The following is a 14,837-nucleotide window of genomic DNA, read 5'->3' on the forward strand; positions in this document are numbered from 1 at the left end:
CTTTTTCTTATACTAAGAGATTTTCTTAACTGTGAATGTGGTTTGTGGTGAAATTTAAGTCTGGATGATTTCTTTGTATGTTGGAAGGACATCTTACAAAAAGTCATGCCAGCCATATGTGTGATCTTATATAGGGTTAACTGGGAAGAGTTTTCCTGCGTAGATAATTTCTGATTCTTCTGGCAGTGGAAGGGAGTGGGAGTTGGTTTATGTTTACCAACATAAACCTTTTGAAAACTACTAATAGCAACAGAACACTTCAAAGAAGCATTAGAGTATCTCCTTCCAGGATAGACAGTTGATCTGGATAATGTTTTATCTATACTAGAGCCTGAAGTGACTTCTAGTCCATGCAGCTCTCCCCCCTCAAAGGGAATGACTTAATGAGACTGTTTGCCTTTCTCATGTAAGCTGTGAGTTTGGAAGGACATTGGGCAGACAAGTAGGTTAGCTGCAGTGTTACATAGTGGTGTTAGTCTGCTAGAGCCGTGTGTATGTGGACAGGTAACTGATGCAGGATAAATGTTGTACTTTTAAACTTGCATGTTAACTTTTTTTTTTCCCCACTAGTTGTGTGCTATACATACAAGTGTGAGGGCTTTCATTGATCTTACTGTTTTCAATGTCTTCAGCCAACACTTTAGCAATGCCAACACTTTTAGTTGTTGTGGCTAGTTTTAAGTTTAATTTCTGCATTTCTTGAGAATGCAGGAGAAAAGTTATTGGTCCATCTATTACAAAGAACTAGAGGTCACATCCCAGGCTAGGAAGCGTTACTCTTGGAACCACCAGACGCTAGGCTGAATTCTTTCTGCTGGGCTAGAAAGTGTAAATGGATGTTGCTAAATCAAACCAGTCTATAGCCTTTTGTTCTGGTTGTTGTGCCCTGAGCCCTGTTTGCGCAGTCATGGATATCGGGGTTTGGCTACAGTGCAATTTGATCTAAACTTTGCTAAGGGCAATGGTGTTCCTGTTTTTCAAAACTGCTATTACTGGCCTGGATGGGAACCCCTGTGAGATCCATAATCTGTATAATTGAGCAGCCTTGATTCACTGATGCCAGGCAACACCACCTGGCTGCAAGGAGGGGCCTTTGCATTTCTTTTATCAGAAGTACACATCTGTAGAAGTAACATGCCTGTGGTTATAGCATCGTTCAGCTGGTAGTTTACCTTTAATTATATTTTAGTGTTTTGGGTTTTTATTTGCTTTCTTTGACTCTACCGGATGTCTTATGTTATTGGCAGCTGTTGACAGTAGCAATTCAGGTTGAGTACTGGTGGGAAAAATGCTTTAATATGTTAGACTGTCTATTGCTAAATATAACCCACTGGTGAATAGCTGGTTCTTTTCATTTGATTGAGTTGGTATATGTTGAGTGTAAGATGAAGGGGAAAAATGCATGTAAAGTAAAATTATAGTATCTTTGCAAGTACATGATCACATAGTTGGTTTTCACCTTCAATACTCATTCTGTCATATGTGCTGATTTTTAGGTTGCTATGTGGAGCAAACTATTGATTGTTTTTTCTTTTTCTTTTTCCACTACATTGTGTGTGAAATACATTTTCTATATCTATGATTTCAACACTTTAGAGCAAAATTGATAATTTGACTCCCTTTCTGAAAGGGGTCTTTAGATATGAAGGACTGTTATTTGATTGCTTGGGGCTTCACTAAATGTTATATGTTGTGAAGGGACAGATGCTCCAGAGGCTTCTGAACTTTAACTATTTGTATTGTTGTTGAAGTAGAAGATGGGAGATAGTGGATGGATGCAGCCAGGCAAATGCACGAGGAAACAAAGAGACCATGTTGCTTGGTAGGGTGGCAGTAGCTATAGCATGCTGGTGCTGTAGTTCAGGGTCTTTTTTCTTTTTACTGGTGTCTTGATAAAGAAGAGTGGGAAGGGGAAAGTAATTTAATGGTTATTTGTGGGCAGCTGCACTGCAATGTAAACAGCAGGATCTCTGAAAGCAGGAAGACTGTTTTAGCTGCAGGTGAGAGCCGGGGCGGGGGGAGTGGATGGGGTGCCCAAATGACACCCTCCAGACAGGATCCCTGCAGCAATGTTCTGGATGGATGTTGTAGTCTTGGGTCTTGCTGGCTATCGGTATGGGGACGTCTAAGCTGGTGAGCATCCTTAAGAGGGGAAAGGAAATTGTGCAGACAGTTACGTAGAGCTGTGTGAAGCAGTGCATGGAAAGTGCTGACACTGGTGATAAAGACAGATTTGGGCTACTAGGGCAAAGAACCAGCAAAATCAGGGTATCAGTGTCATTGCTGACTTATGTAGACTGGCATTTTTCCAAGCAATATGTAGAATTATTGCATGAATGCCAGAATTGTGATTACTGTTAAGTACAAGGGCAATTATGAAGTTGACTAGCATGCATGTAATATCACATAATAGAATATATCCCGTGTAAGGGGTAGGGAGAATCTAAAGAGAGCTGAGTTGAAGAGAACTTGGGGTGGAGTAATGAGAAAGTGTGGTGTTGTCTTCAGGTAATGCAAAGGCATCACTAAACCTGAGACAGTCAAAAGAGGGGCAGAATGTCCAGAAGGGTGTTATCAGTGAAACTGAAGTTGCCTTAAAGAGAGCAGGGATTTGGCTAGGAAATTATCTTCCGAGGCTGGTGGGAAAATACTCCTTTGAAGTTAAGGAATGGAAGCCCAAGGGGAGAAAGTTGAGGATGAGAACTCCAGACAGCAAATGTAGACAGTACACAGGGGCTGGACAACAGGCAAGAGTCCTTAAAGAGAGCTCAAGAGTGGAGGATCTAAGCTGTCAAACAGAAGGTAGTGAAATTGTGCTCCAGTTGCAAGCATAGAATTAAAGTTTGCTGAAGAAACAGTTCTTATGGAAGGGAAGAGAAAAACAGAACTTGAAGAGGTTTGTCTCATGTCCTTTACTTGCCCTTTGTTAGAGATTCAGGTGTCATAGAATCATAGAATGGTCTGAGTTGGAAGGGACTTTCAAGATCATCTAGTTCCAACCCCCATGTCATGGGCCAGGACACCTTCCAGTAGACCAGGTTGCTCAGAGCCCCATCCAACCTGGCCTTGAACACTTCCAGGGATGGGTGTCCTGGTTTCAGCTGGGATAGAGTTAATTTTCTTTCTAGTAGCTGGTATAGTGTTATGTTTTGGGTTCAGTATGAGAAAAATGTTGTTAACACACTGATGTTTTCAGTTGGTGCTAAGTAGTGTTTATGCTAGGTCAGGGATTTTTCAGCTTCTCGTGCCCAGCCAGCAAGAAGGCTGGAGGGGCACAAGAAGTTGGGAGGGGACACAGCCAGGACGGCTTGACCCCAACTGGCCAAAGGGGTATTCCATACTGTGTGATGTCATGTCCAGTATATAAACTGGGGGGAGCTGGCCTGGGGGAGGTGGGGATCGCTGCTTGGGAACTAATGGCATCGGTCAGTGAGTGGTGAGCCATTGCATTGTGCATCACTTGTTTTGAATATTCCAATCCTTTTATTATTTTTGTCATTTTATTATTGCTGTTATTATCATTATTAGTTTCTTCCTTTCTGTTCTACTAAACTGTTCTTATCTCAACCCACGGGTTTGTTTTTTTTGTTTTGTTTTGTTTTTTTCCCTTCCAATTCTCTCCTCCATCCCACTGGGTGGGGAGGAGTGAGTGAGTGGCTTTGTGGTTGTTGTGGTTTAACCCCAGCCAGCAACTAAGCACCACGCAGCCGCTCACTCACTCCCCCCCATCCAGTGGGATGGGGGAGAAAATCGGAAAAAAACCCCCAAAAAACTCCTGGGTTGAGATAAGAACGGTTTAATATAACAGAAAAGAAGAAACTAATAATGATAATGATAACACTAATAAAATGACAACAGTAGTAATAAAAGGATTGGAATGTACAAATGATGCGCAGGGCAATTGCTCACCACCCACCGACCGACACCCGGCTAGTCCCCGAGGGGCGATTCCCTGCCCCCCACTTCCCCGTTCCTATACTAGATGGGACGTCACATGGTATGGAATACACTGTTGGCCAGTTTGGGTCAGGTGCCCTGGTTGTGTCCTGTGCCAACTTCTTGTGCCCCTCCAGCTTTCTTGCTGGCTGGGCATGAAAAGCTGAAAAATCCTTGACTTTAGTCTAAACACTACTGAGCAACAACTGAAAACATCAGTGTTATCAACATTCTTCGCATACTGAACTCAAAACATAGCACTGTACCAGCTACTAGGAAGACGGTTAACTCTATCCCAGCTGAAACCAGGACAGTGGTGCTTAGTTACCAGCTGGGGTTAAACCATGACAATGGGGCATCCACAACTTCTCTGGGCAACCTGTTCCAGTGACTCACCACCTTCACAGTAAAGAACTTCCTTACATCTAATCTAAATCTACCCTCTTTCAGTTTATAACCGTTACCCCTTGTCCTATCACTACACCCCCTGATAAAGAGTCCCTCCCCACCTTTCTTGTAGGCCCCCTTTAGGTACTGGAAGGCCGCTGTAAGGTCTCCCCGGAGCCTTCTCTTCTCCAGGCTGAACAACCCCAACTCTCTCAGTCTGTCCTTACAGGGGAGGTGCTCCAGCCCCCTGATCATCTTCGTGGCCCTCCTCTGGACCTGCTCAAGCAGGTCCATGTCTGTCTTATGTTGGGATCCCAGAGATGTCCATACTTCCATTTGGAGAAGACAGGCAGGAATGCATGTGAGGGCTACAGGTAGGTTTTAGAGTACCTTGCAATGCTGCAAAAATGACGCAGAAGCTTGTAGCAAGACAGATTTGTTTGGCTGCTTCTCACTTGAGATGTGGTGCCAAAATAATTAAAATGGGTGAGCTAATTTAATTATGCCAGTCAGATACTTCTTTACAGGCAGCAAATTCCAGATGCTCCAGAAGAAATCTGTCATGTCTACAGAGTAATGATTGCTGTTTGTGGTGGGAACAGAACAGTTTGCCTCAAGCATCTGTGTGAATGTAATGTTGACTTAAGTTTCACAGGCATTGCTTAATATTAAGAAGCTTTTGAAAGCTGCAGGTCATCCTTTTTTGCCTGCTTTAAGAAGTAAAACTGAGCAAATAGCTATTGCTGGGACTGCAGCCTTAGCAATATCCTAGAAAGGGTATTTTACAGGTGGAGGTTATACAAATAAATTGAGGATGTGGGAGCTGCTAGGTTCCCAGCTGGTAGGTGATTTCCTTTTAATCTGATTAAGTGACTTCTTTTCCCAAGCTCTTTGTATATAGGGCTTTGAATAATCATAGCAGGGAATATCAAACCAATTAAAAAATCATTGCATTTTTTAAGCAAAAGATTTTTCAGATTATAGATTCTGTTTGACTTACTAGACATAATTCCATTAGTGAATAATTGATGCCTTTTATTGTTGCTGTATTTATTTGCTGAGCTGAAATACCCTATCTCAGCATGCTAGAGCTCCACAGGGCATGCCAACCTTGTGTGGAGGAGCACGGGCAGACATCCCCAAGGTTTCTCTGAGGCTGCTGGCTGCAGAGCTCGTAGTAGTCTTTCTGCAGGTTAACAGGGCTTAATTGGCTCAGGCCTGGCACCAGTATGTCCTCCAAGCCACAGAGCCAGAGTGTCATGTTTTCTGCTCTGTAGCGTGTCAGATGGATGTGCTCTGGGATTCTGGCCTTCCTTCTCCTCCTCTTTATCTTGGGACCACCCAAAAGGCAGTCATATGCCAGAAGATCAAGTACATCTCTGATCCCCTACCCACCCCATCACCCTCCATCTGCATCCAACTTTGTCACCAATGGCTTGGGAGAGAGAGGGCTTGACTTAGCCTCATGCCTTACTGTGTATGGCCGTAGCCAAATTATCTTAAATTCTCTCATTGATGTTGCAGTAGTTAAGACACAGTGCTTTAACACATTCATTTAAAACCTATTGGCTTGATATTTCATGCCTTTTAAATGTCATGCAACAACTTTCTGTGGTCTGCTATAGATGTTTCAGGAGACCTTCGCTTTCCTACTAGTTGTCACTGCTTTAGCCTAGGGTTTCCCTCTGCTCCCTTCTGTGAAGCTCAGTCTTCCTGTATTGTTGCCTGATCACTTCAGCCAAGAGATCTGTGATGTATGTGGAAGCGGAGGTGGGATATCCTAGAGGAGTTTAACTCTTAAAAGTCTGTTGCTCCTGCTGGAGTGGGCCCCTAGAGGAGCCGCAGGATGAGCGCTCACAGTTGCCATTTGCTTTTTGTTTGCAATTGTGTCTGCTTGAAGAGCTGACTTCTGGCTCTGATGTAAAATGCATGGCTATGAGCCCTCCCAATTTCTGAGATATGAGTGATGCAAAAGAGGCTTTCAGCTTTTACTTCCTTCAAATAACGTGCAGACATAGAGGAAATGGGAGTTTGGCAACACTAATCAGTGCACGCTGGTCTCTTACTTTTCCCAGAAGATGTTAAGTTATTCACAGCTCCAGCAAACAAAAAAAGTCAGAATCACCGTTGTTCTAAGCTGTCATCGGTGCAGGAATGTACAGTCCCTCTTGCATACGGTTGTGTCTGCTCACGGGTTCACAGCTGCTCTCCATCTGTTCAGTTTGGGTCAGTGGGAAGCGAGGAGCCAGGCTTCTGCACTCAGTCAGGTCTCAGAGGGCTACCAGCAAGTAAGCTGTGAAGCACCAGTAGTCTGTGCACCTCATTACAGGAGTCTCAGCCTTGGTTTCCTCTCCTCTAGACAGAAAGTGGCATTGCAGCTAGACAGACCTATCTGGGAGACAGTTGGCAGCCTTTAGACATTCTGTTTGCTGCTGGGTAGGAAGGAAGATGCATGGAGAAGAAGAAAGGAAATAATCTGCTAGAGGTTTGGGGTTTTTTTTAGTGACCTCAGCCTGACAGGGTTTAAATATTGAACTTATTTAAACGCTCAAATTTTTAGCTATTACACTCATTTAAAATGACTTCATGTATAATTAAAACAATTAAAATATTGAGCTTATACTTAAATATTAAACCTAGACTCCTTTCCCAAAAGGGGAAACCGCAGCTGTATCTGAATAAAATAAATGAACACAATTAAATTGTTCCAAACTGCAGTAAATCATAAAGGTAGGATCTTTAGGGATAGGGGGAAATAATGAAAGAAATGTCATTTCCTCAGTTAAAAATCTATAATCTTCCACTTTTGCAGTGAGCATCATGGATATCTGTGGATATCTGTTCTATGTCTAGCTGCAGCATGTAAGAGTTTATTAATAAAATCTGAACCTCTAGTAGACATACCGTCATGATTGAGAAATGTTCCAGCTCTGTGCCTTTAATTGGATAATACTTTTTTTCCTCCCCTAAATGGGGCCCTTTTAAATGAAAAAACCAATGTATCAAGGTGTCTTTGCTTTATTTTCTTTAAGATCCTAAATAGACATTTTAAGAGAGATCTTCATTTCAGTATTTCTAGTATGCCCACTTTGAGGGTGTGTGTCCTAGGTTCATGTCCTTACTCTGAAACTGACTGTCCTGAGGGACAGGGAAAGTTGTTCTGGCATGTTTTGTTTTTCATCTTGTTCATGAAAATATTTTTGGAAGGTCTGTCTTATGTAATGTTCAAATGAAAGTATAAATAATACAGCTGCAAACTCACCCAGCACACAGTCTTCAAGCTCAGCATGTTCAGTAGTCCTAGAGATGAATGTCTGCTCGGTTTGGGACATCTGTTGGTGATGCAGAGGCTCGGAGGTAACTTAGGGGGATATGGACCTATAGGAGCTATAAGGAGTCTGTGATGTAATGGCTTAGCTTTGGGTCAACTCCTGACCAAGAACAGTTCTGAGGTGTGCTTGGGTTTTCGTAACCTGAATATAAGTTTAAGGCAGATTTTTACAGCCTGCTGGATATACTTGAAGGAACGTAAATAAGGCTCCTTAGGTTGAACTAGGTATGAATATTAATATGCATTCTTATATCTCTGTACACTGAATTTAAAGAACTTTTTCTACTTTACTTTCAGAATCTTGCTTGTTGTTTGAAGTGCCTTTCAGTTTTAACTTGCTAGTGCCTGTGACACATTGTATCAGAAACTTCTTTTTTACTTTTTACTTGTTTTTGCCATGAATGTAGCTGTGAAAGGGGCAAGCAGTAAAATTTTGGGAACACTATGGGAAACAGTGAGAGAAAGGAGAATTAAGATGCATTTTTGGTTATTTTTTGGCATTTAAGTTTGGAGAAGTTGCTTTTGCAAATACTGAAGGAAACATCAGAGGTTTCCCTTTTCAGGAGGTGCAGAGTATTTGTATACTTAAGTATTTCAAATTGTTGACCTGTGAAGAAGGAAGGAATTCTTTTTAGTGCAGTGCCTGTATGTGCAAATGTTAGTATATAGACCTGCGTGAGATTGTTGTGGTACTGTTATAACTTGCTAAAGTAGAAATGATTGCCTATCTATGAGTTGAAAGCAAAATTGATCTGAGCTGCAGTGTCACCTCTGGAGTGTACATTTTATCACTTTATTAATCTCTAACCCTTTCAAATCCAATTGATTTTTTCCTACAAGAAGCATGATTAGTACTTATAGTACATACTGATATGAAAACATACAGTGCTCCGCTGCTGAAGACAGAGACTTAGATTAAAGTTAAGCTTCTGACCTGAGCACTTTGCTTTTCCAATTCATGGTATCTGCCAGCCTCTGCCATTAGTTCCTTCTCGCTTGCCCTCCTGTAGTTCCCTGTTCGAGGCAGGAATGGAGGCAGTGTGAGGGTACATCTGTTAGCTTGACTTGTTTTAAGCCTCCTCCACCTTTGAGATTCACAAAACTGCAGCTCTGTTTTGCTGTGTATCACCTACGGAAACTCATGCCCAGTCACTTTATTTTTTATTTATTTTTTATTTTTTAAGGAAGGTATTTTGATGCTTCAATGTAAGACCGGTGTAGTTGGTTTTCATCTTTGAGGGATCAGTATTGCTTTAAAAAGATACCTACTGACATCTCTGTAGCTGTTATTCCAGAAGGGAAACTAAATAGTAACTGAATAGGAAACTTTGATCCAGGCAGCTGTAAGCATTGTTGAGTGGCTTTTAATAAAGAAACTGGAGGCAATAGCTGTACCTGGTATGAGCCTTTTGTATCTGGCTGTCTCATTGCTGTTGCTGGGAGGAACAGGAACCTGCAGCAGACCCTGACTGCTAACCTGACCTACCAGCCCCTCTGGGGCAGGAGGCATCAGGGAAAGTGGTACGTGTCAGGGCAAGCCCCTGAGGGATTCAGCTTCCCCTTCAGTGAACAGGCCTGAAACAGGGCGAAAGGGAAAGCCCGAAGTTCCCAAATTCCTTTCTAATGCTTAAAAGTACAATATTTTCTGTGTCACTCTTGCTTGTGTTTGGAGGACATACTGCTGTTTAGGCATCCAGTAACCATGTGTACAATTTAAACATTTGTTAGGACTGTGTAGTCGAGGCCTTGAAACATGATAGTAGTATTATTTTTTGGGCTTTCAGTATTCTAATTGTGCTTTGTTTAGTCAAACTACAGCCTGCTTGGCAGGGTTTTTTTTGAACTCTCATGGGACTATTTGGTGTTTTCAGTAAATACCTGCTAGCATGGTATTTAATACAAGTGCTTTTTGTTTCTAATACTTGCATCATAGTTATTCCCACTTTACAGATGGTCGAAGACCATCCAGAGATGAAGAGATGTTAAGGTTGCCCAGCACATTGAAGGTGATGTGGGGGTATAACACACAAATAAAATGTTTCCCTCTGTTCTGTTATGTTGCTAATGCTTCAGGCAAGGATGAGGAAACCAGTACTGTCTCCTGGAGAAGTTCTGAGGCTAAATTAGCATGTGTGTAAAATGTGCTTTTATGTCCTTGGATACATGTGCTCAGCATGTGTAATTTCTATTATTTTTTCAGTAGAAGATAGTAAGGTGTGTCTGCTAGAAATGGAGAAGGAAGAGAAGGAGAGAGATTCTCCAGGTTTTGTGCACTAGTTTTAGACTAAGAGCTTTTGCCTTTGAATGCAAAAGTCTGTAGTGTGTATTGGCTATAAGCTGTCCTCCCAGTGTATAGTGGGGGACATGGGAGGAAAAAAACTTAAGACTGTAAAATGGCATATGGAATACCTGAGGGACCGTAAGCCTTGGAGTCACCAATCAAGTCTCTTGGGTAACCAAGTTTATAGAAACCTGTGTATATACTTACTCCTCTGACCTAAAGAACATTTGTTGATCATAAACTGCAGCGACTCTGCAGGCAGTCAGCTGCATTTGAGCCACTCTGGGCTCCATCTGTGCTTACCTAGTAGCTGCCTTTACATTTTTAGCAATACCAGGAACTCGAGTTCTGTCATCAGATGTGTGAATAGCTTAAAACAGCTTTATCCAAGGACACCTCAGTGTATAGTCTAACAAGATGTTCATGTTTGTTTAATGAAATGCTGGTCCTTTCATCCCACTGTACAAATACATATAAAATTTGAGTGCAAAGTTGTTTCACAGATTTTTTTTTTTTAATTTATTTTTTATTATTTGAGAGTTAATGGGTTTTGTCTGGTATGTTGAAGATAGAATTGACTTAATGTTTGTGAAGACTGATGTTAATATAGCAGATTAGATTTTTCAGAAGACAACAGGAATTGTTTGTTCTTGGATTTAAGCTTTATGTTTTTGTTTTGCTGATGCAGTCTGTGATCCTAAGGTTATTTGGATCAACGTGCAGAGCCACTTCATGCATGCATTTGCTGTCTTACATGTTCAGCAAAATACGTATGTGGGTGGGCCTGGAAGGGGAAGAGTAATGCGAGATATAATCATTGTGATGTCTTTGAGCAAATGGTAAAATGCGGAAATGTAATCACATTCCACAGAATAGGGCTCGTCAGAATTTCTTTTTCAGTGACACAATTTCATTTTGAACAGTAAATTCCCTGAGATGGATACATTTAATAAGCAATGGAAAACTGCTGGAACATGAATCAAAGGCAGGGTTATTCCCAGGCTTTTTATCTCAGGGGCATTCAAAAGCTGCAGCTGAACACTAGGGCTTCTGGTGTCCTTGATATGGACGTCGGACGAAGAAGCTGGGAGACTTTGAACACACAGTGGTCAGGACCCTACTATTCCTGGGATTCCCTGCTGGGAAGCAGTTGGCTATGTCAGATCTCCCAGGTTGCCTGCAGAGGAGATCTGAAAACTGAGAAAGTGAGAATGCTTTAGTGGAGCCAGGTCATCCCGCAGGCTTCTTTGGCTCCCAGGTTGGAGGTGGATCTGGGGCCATCAGCACTGCTCTCTGGCATGCCTCTCTGGTGAAGGAGGACCACCTTCTGGACCTGCTTCTTCCTCTCTAGTTGCAGGTTTCTATTGCGGAGTATGTTTTCTTGAGAAAATAAACCAATTTTAAAGTATTTCTGAAACTCGTTTGTTCTGGTACTTGTGGTTTTGAAAAGCAAATTTGAAACTCAAGCCAAGAAAATAATTATTGTAGAATGGAGCCCTTGCATCTATTATTTATTTTTGATGTGACCTTGAAAATCTTGTCGCATTGTATAAAGCCAGAGAGGTGTGAATAATGGTGTGGGTTTAGACAATCAAAAATAGGGAAAGAAATTAGGATGTGTATCACTAATGACATTTTGGATGTAGTATTTCCATTCAAAATGAGATCTGTAATTTTAGACAAATCAGGGGACTACAGTGGAAACTGCATGTAGGAGTGGAGTGTCCCAGCTTTATTGGAGCAGATTGAAAGCTGAAGGTTTTTGGCTGACTTCTGATGTAGGTCAACATAATTTCTATTCACTGTAACTTTACATCATATTATTTACAGCATTATGATTTTTTCATCTGGATTGGGTGATTAAATTTGCTCTTTACCATTCAGTGTTTATTGCAAATGGTTTTGTTCCAACTGCAAAACATGCCTCTGATTTAGTGCATAAGAGATGAAACCTAAATCCAGCCACCTGGGATGTCTGGCTGCAACCCTTGTGGACCTTACATAGGGAAAGTGTAAAGCTCAACCAACGAAGAAAGGATCTTTATTAAGTCCTGTTTTAGAAATGTCTACAAATGAACTGTTCCATTTGCTGCCCTTCAGAAAGAGCTGTAATTGATGGCTTTCTCTGAAGGACACAGATCCTGTGCAAACAGTTGGCTGTCCAGCGTGCTCTTGTGTGAAGTCTCTTGCAGAATGTGTCACCAGCTTGCTTCATCTTGTAGTGAGGCAGACCCTTGATGTGCTATAGTAATTAGTTGTTTGTCTTTTGGACCCCCCCCCCCCCCCCCCCCCCCCCCCCCCGTGAAATGCTGGGTACCTTGGTTGTGAGAATTAAAAGATAAAAATTCCACAATGTGGCTGTAGATTGGCTTGGTAATGTCAAACCAAGTTGAAAGGTTACCTTAAGTCTCTTATTGGTGTGTAAATATGAGCATCCTCAGGGGAGGCAAGTGGGGTTTTTTTTGCTGGGGGCTGCTGGGTAAAAGCTTTCCTCTGTAATAGTTTCACTGCTATGATTGGCATGTTTTTCAGGTTTGTGCAAGACAGGCGCATCCTTTCCTGCCTTTTCAGAATCATGATGTGTAATATACTTGTAAAAATCAGATCTCCTTTAATGGTTTTATTGTGCACATGAAGGTTGTGCATTATCAATGTAATTACTGAGATAATTTAATACTCATTGTATGCTTTACTATGGTGCTTTCCAACAGGGAGCTGTAAAAGGTAATTTTGATCTCCTTAAACATTGTTTAGGTTATTAAGAAATACTTTTTAGAGGCAGAAGAGGGAATTCTATTTTTGCATAATCTAATAGCCCCTTAAGGCTCACCTTTTAAAATCACATCAGTCAGATAAGGGATGAGATGAGAGCAGTCAGTCATCTTGCTAAGTGTTCAGTGATTCTTGAGCATGCAGCATCCACGGCTGGCAATCTCCAGCTGCGGAGCTGTGCAGTGTTTGGTGATAGTCAGTGTCACGTTTTTCCAAATGACTGGGAGGTGAGAGGGAATAAAACCGTCAAAGGTCTTGTGTAAGCGTGGTACTGGCTCTTCCAATCCTTCCTTTGAGGTGTTATTAAAGGTATCTTAGTGCCCCAAACAGTCTAGAGTGAGGGAGAGGGCTGAGCTACCCCCTTTGCAGGATGCTGTTTCTCATCTCAGCTGTGTTGGGAAGCAGCAGTGCAGCCCCTGCGCAGGGTGGTCCCAGCAGGAACTTCTTGAGCTTGTGTCCTACACACAGGGTTTGGGCTCTGCTCTGAGGAATTGGCCTGGGCTGTGTCGTGTTCCTCTTTCTTATTTTCTTCTTTGAGAAACTTTCTTTAGAATAGGATACGCTGTAATATGCCAGGAGAATTAACCAGAGGAAGTGTCTATGCAGAGTGAGAGAGGAGCTCATTAATTCCTTAAAAATTAGGCAGTCTCCATCTGAGTAATCGGTGTTGGCTGGCTGGCCTTCCTTAGTCTAAGAAGTAGCTCATTAGTAGAATACACACAGATGGTACTGTGCTCTAAGGTATTTAAAATACACAGGCAGAGAGCTGTATTAATAAGGCAAACCTGTCCTTAGTCTCTGTGACTGAGTTTGCTACAAGCAGCAGAGGGAACAGTGTCATTTGGTAAATATTATCAGGTAAATGCATTTCCATAAATTTATTTAGTTTTCACACTTTTCTGCAGTTAACAGATTATGATAAATACTCAAAGTAATTTACCGTTTCTAGAAAAATTATATTGCAAGAACAGACATGATAACTACTTCATTTGTTCAGTACCTCATTTACCCATACAATTGCCTAGAGGCAGAGATGTATTCAGACCCTAATGTTTATTTGGAATATATAAATATAGTTTTTTGCTTTTTGTTCTTTCTTACGATGTTTTTCTGTATGCAGTTTGTTAACAGCTTATTCAGAATAAGGCTTTTTCTGACTGAGTTGAGTTCCTTCTGCAAATGCTAGTGGATAGCAAAATAAGAAGTCACCCACCAGGGAAGACAGAAGGTGCGGAGTCTGGAGCCCCCAGCACTGCTGGGGAGAAGGAGCCATCCTGCAGCGGGTGAGCAGGGGCTGAGCAGAGGCACCGCCAGCTTCCTTCCTAACAAACCTGCCAGTGCAGCTGAGGCTGCGTGGCCATGCAGAGGTGCTGCCCTGGGTCTCCTGACTTTAAAGCTGTAGGGTAAATTCAGAGGTGATAATAATCATAGCTTAATTTTCAGATGACGGACTTACCCTCTGCTCCTCATATCATCTATCTCATTGAATGGAGGACTGTTCTATCCCTCCTTCGGGCAGTCTCTTTTTTGCCTGAGCAGGGTCTGAGCCCATCTTAAAATTGCTGTTGTCCATTAGTGCACTTGACTCTGAGCAGTGAGACTTTCCTCACCCCATCTGCGAATTCATAAGCATATTGGCTTTGCTGTTTAAGAGACTTTTACCATTAAGACTGGGCTGGGGAAGAAATAGGCTCTCTCAGATAATTGTTCTTCCCCGAACAGTCGGAGTTTGGTCTCCTGTGTAATTACACTTTGTTTAGAGCTACTTTTCCCATCAGCGCTTGCATGTCTTTTGTCATGAACTGTGATAAATTCTTTCTAATGAAATAATATAATGTTTCCTTTGTTGATTCTCTGCAAACTCAGTGCATTTCACACCTTCCATGGGAGAGTTTAAATAGAGCTGCTAGTTACACCTTTTTGGTGCATGTTTTTTCACCAAACCTTCAACAGAGCTGTCTGTTGCATTTTCAGCAGATATAATTTATGTTGTTGCTTCACTTTGTTTTTCATTACTGATAGATTGGATGTCTGTTATTTGAGTGTATGCTGTTGTTGAAAAGAATGGTTCAGCTTGATTGGTCTTTGTGTTGTTGCGTATGTGCAAGTTACAGTGCCATTTTGGTAGAT

At 41.8% G+C, this 14,837-nt stretch overlaps 1 protein-coding gene across 2 annotated transcripts in view; it reads left to right on the forward strand.

Annotated features, from left to right (window-relative positions):
- IL1RAPL2 (interleukin 1 receptor accessory protein like 2) overlaps positions 1 to 14,837 on the forward strand; it is a 487,221-nt gene that overhangs the window by 99,186 nt on the left and 373,198 nt on the right. The gene's annotated exons all lie outside the window — the stretch shown is intronic.

The sequence above is a fragment of the Accipiter gentilis genome, chromosome 24 (assembly GCF_929443795.1).
Source record: "Accipiter gentilis chromosome 24, bAccGen1.1, whole genome shotgun sequence".
Lineage (NCBI taxonomy): Eukaryota > Metazoa > Chordata > Aves > Accipitriformes > Accipitridae > Astur > Astur gentilis.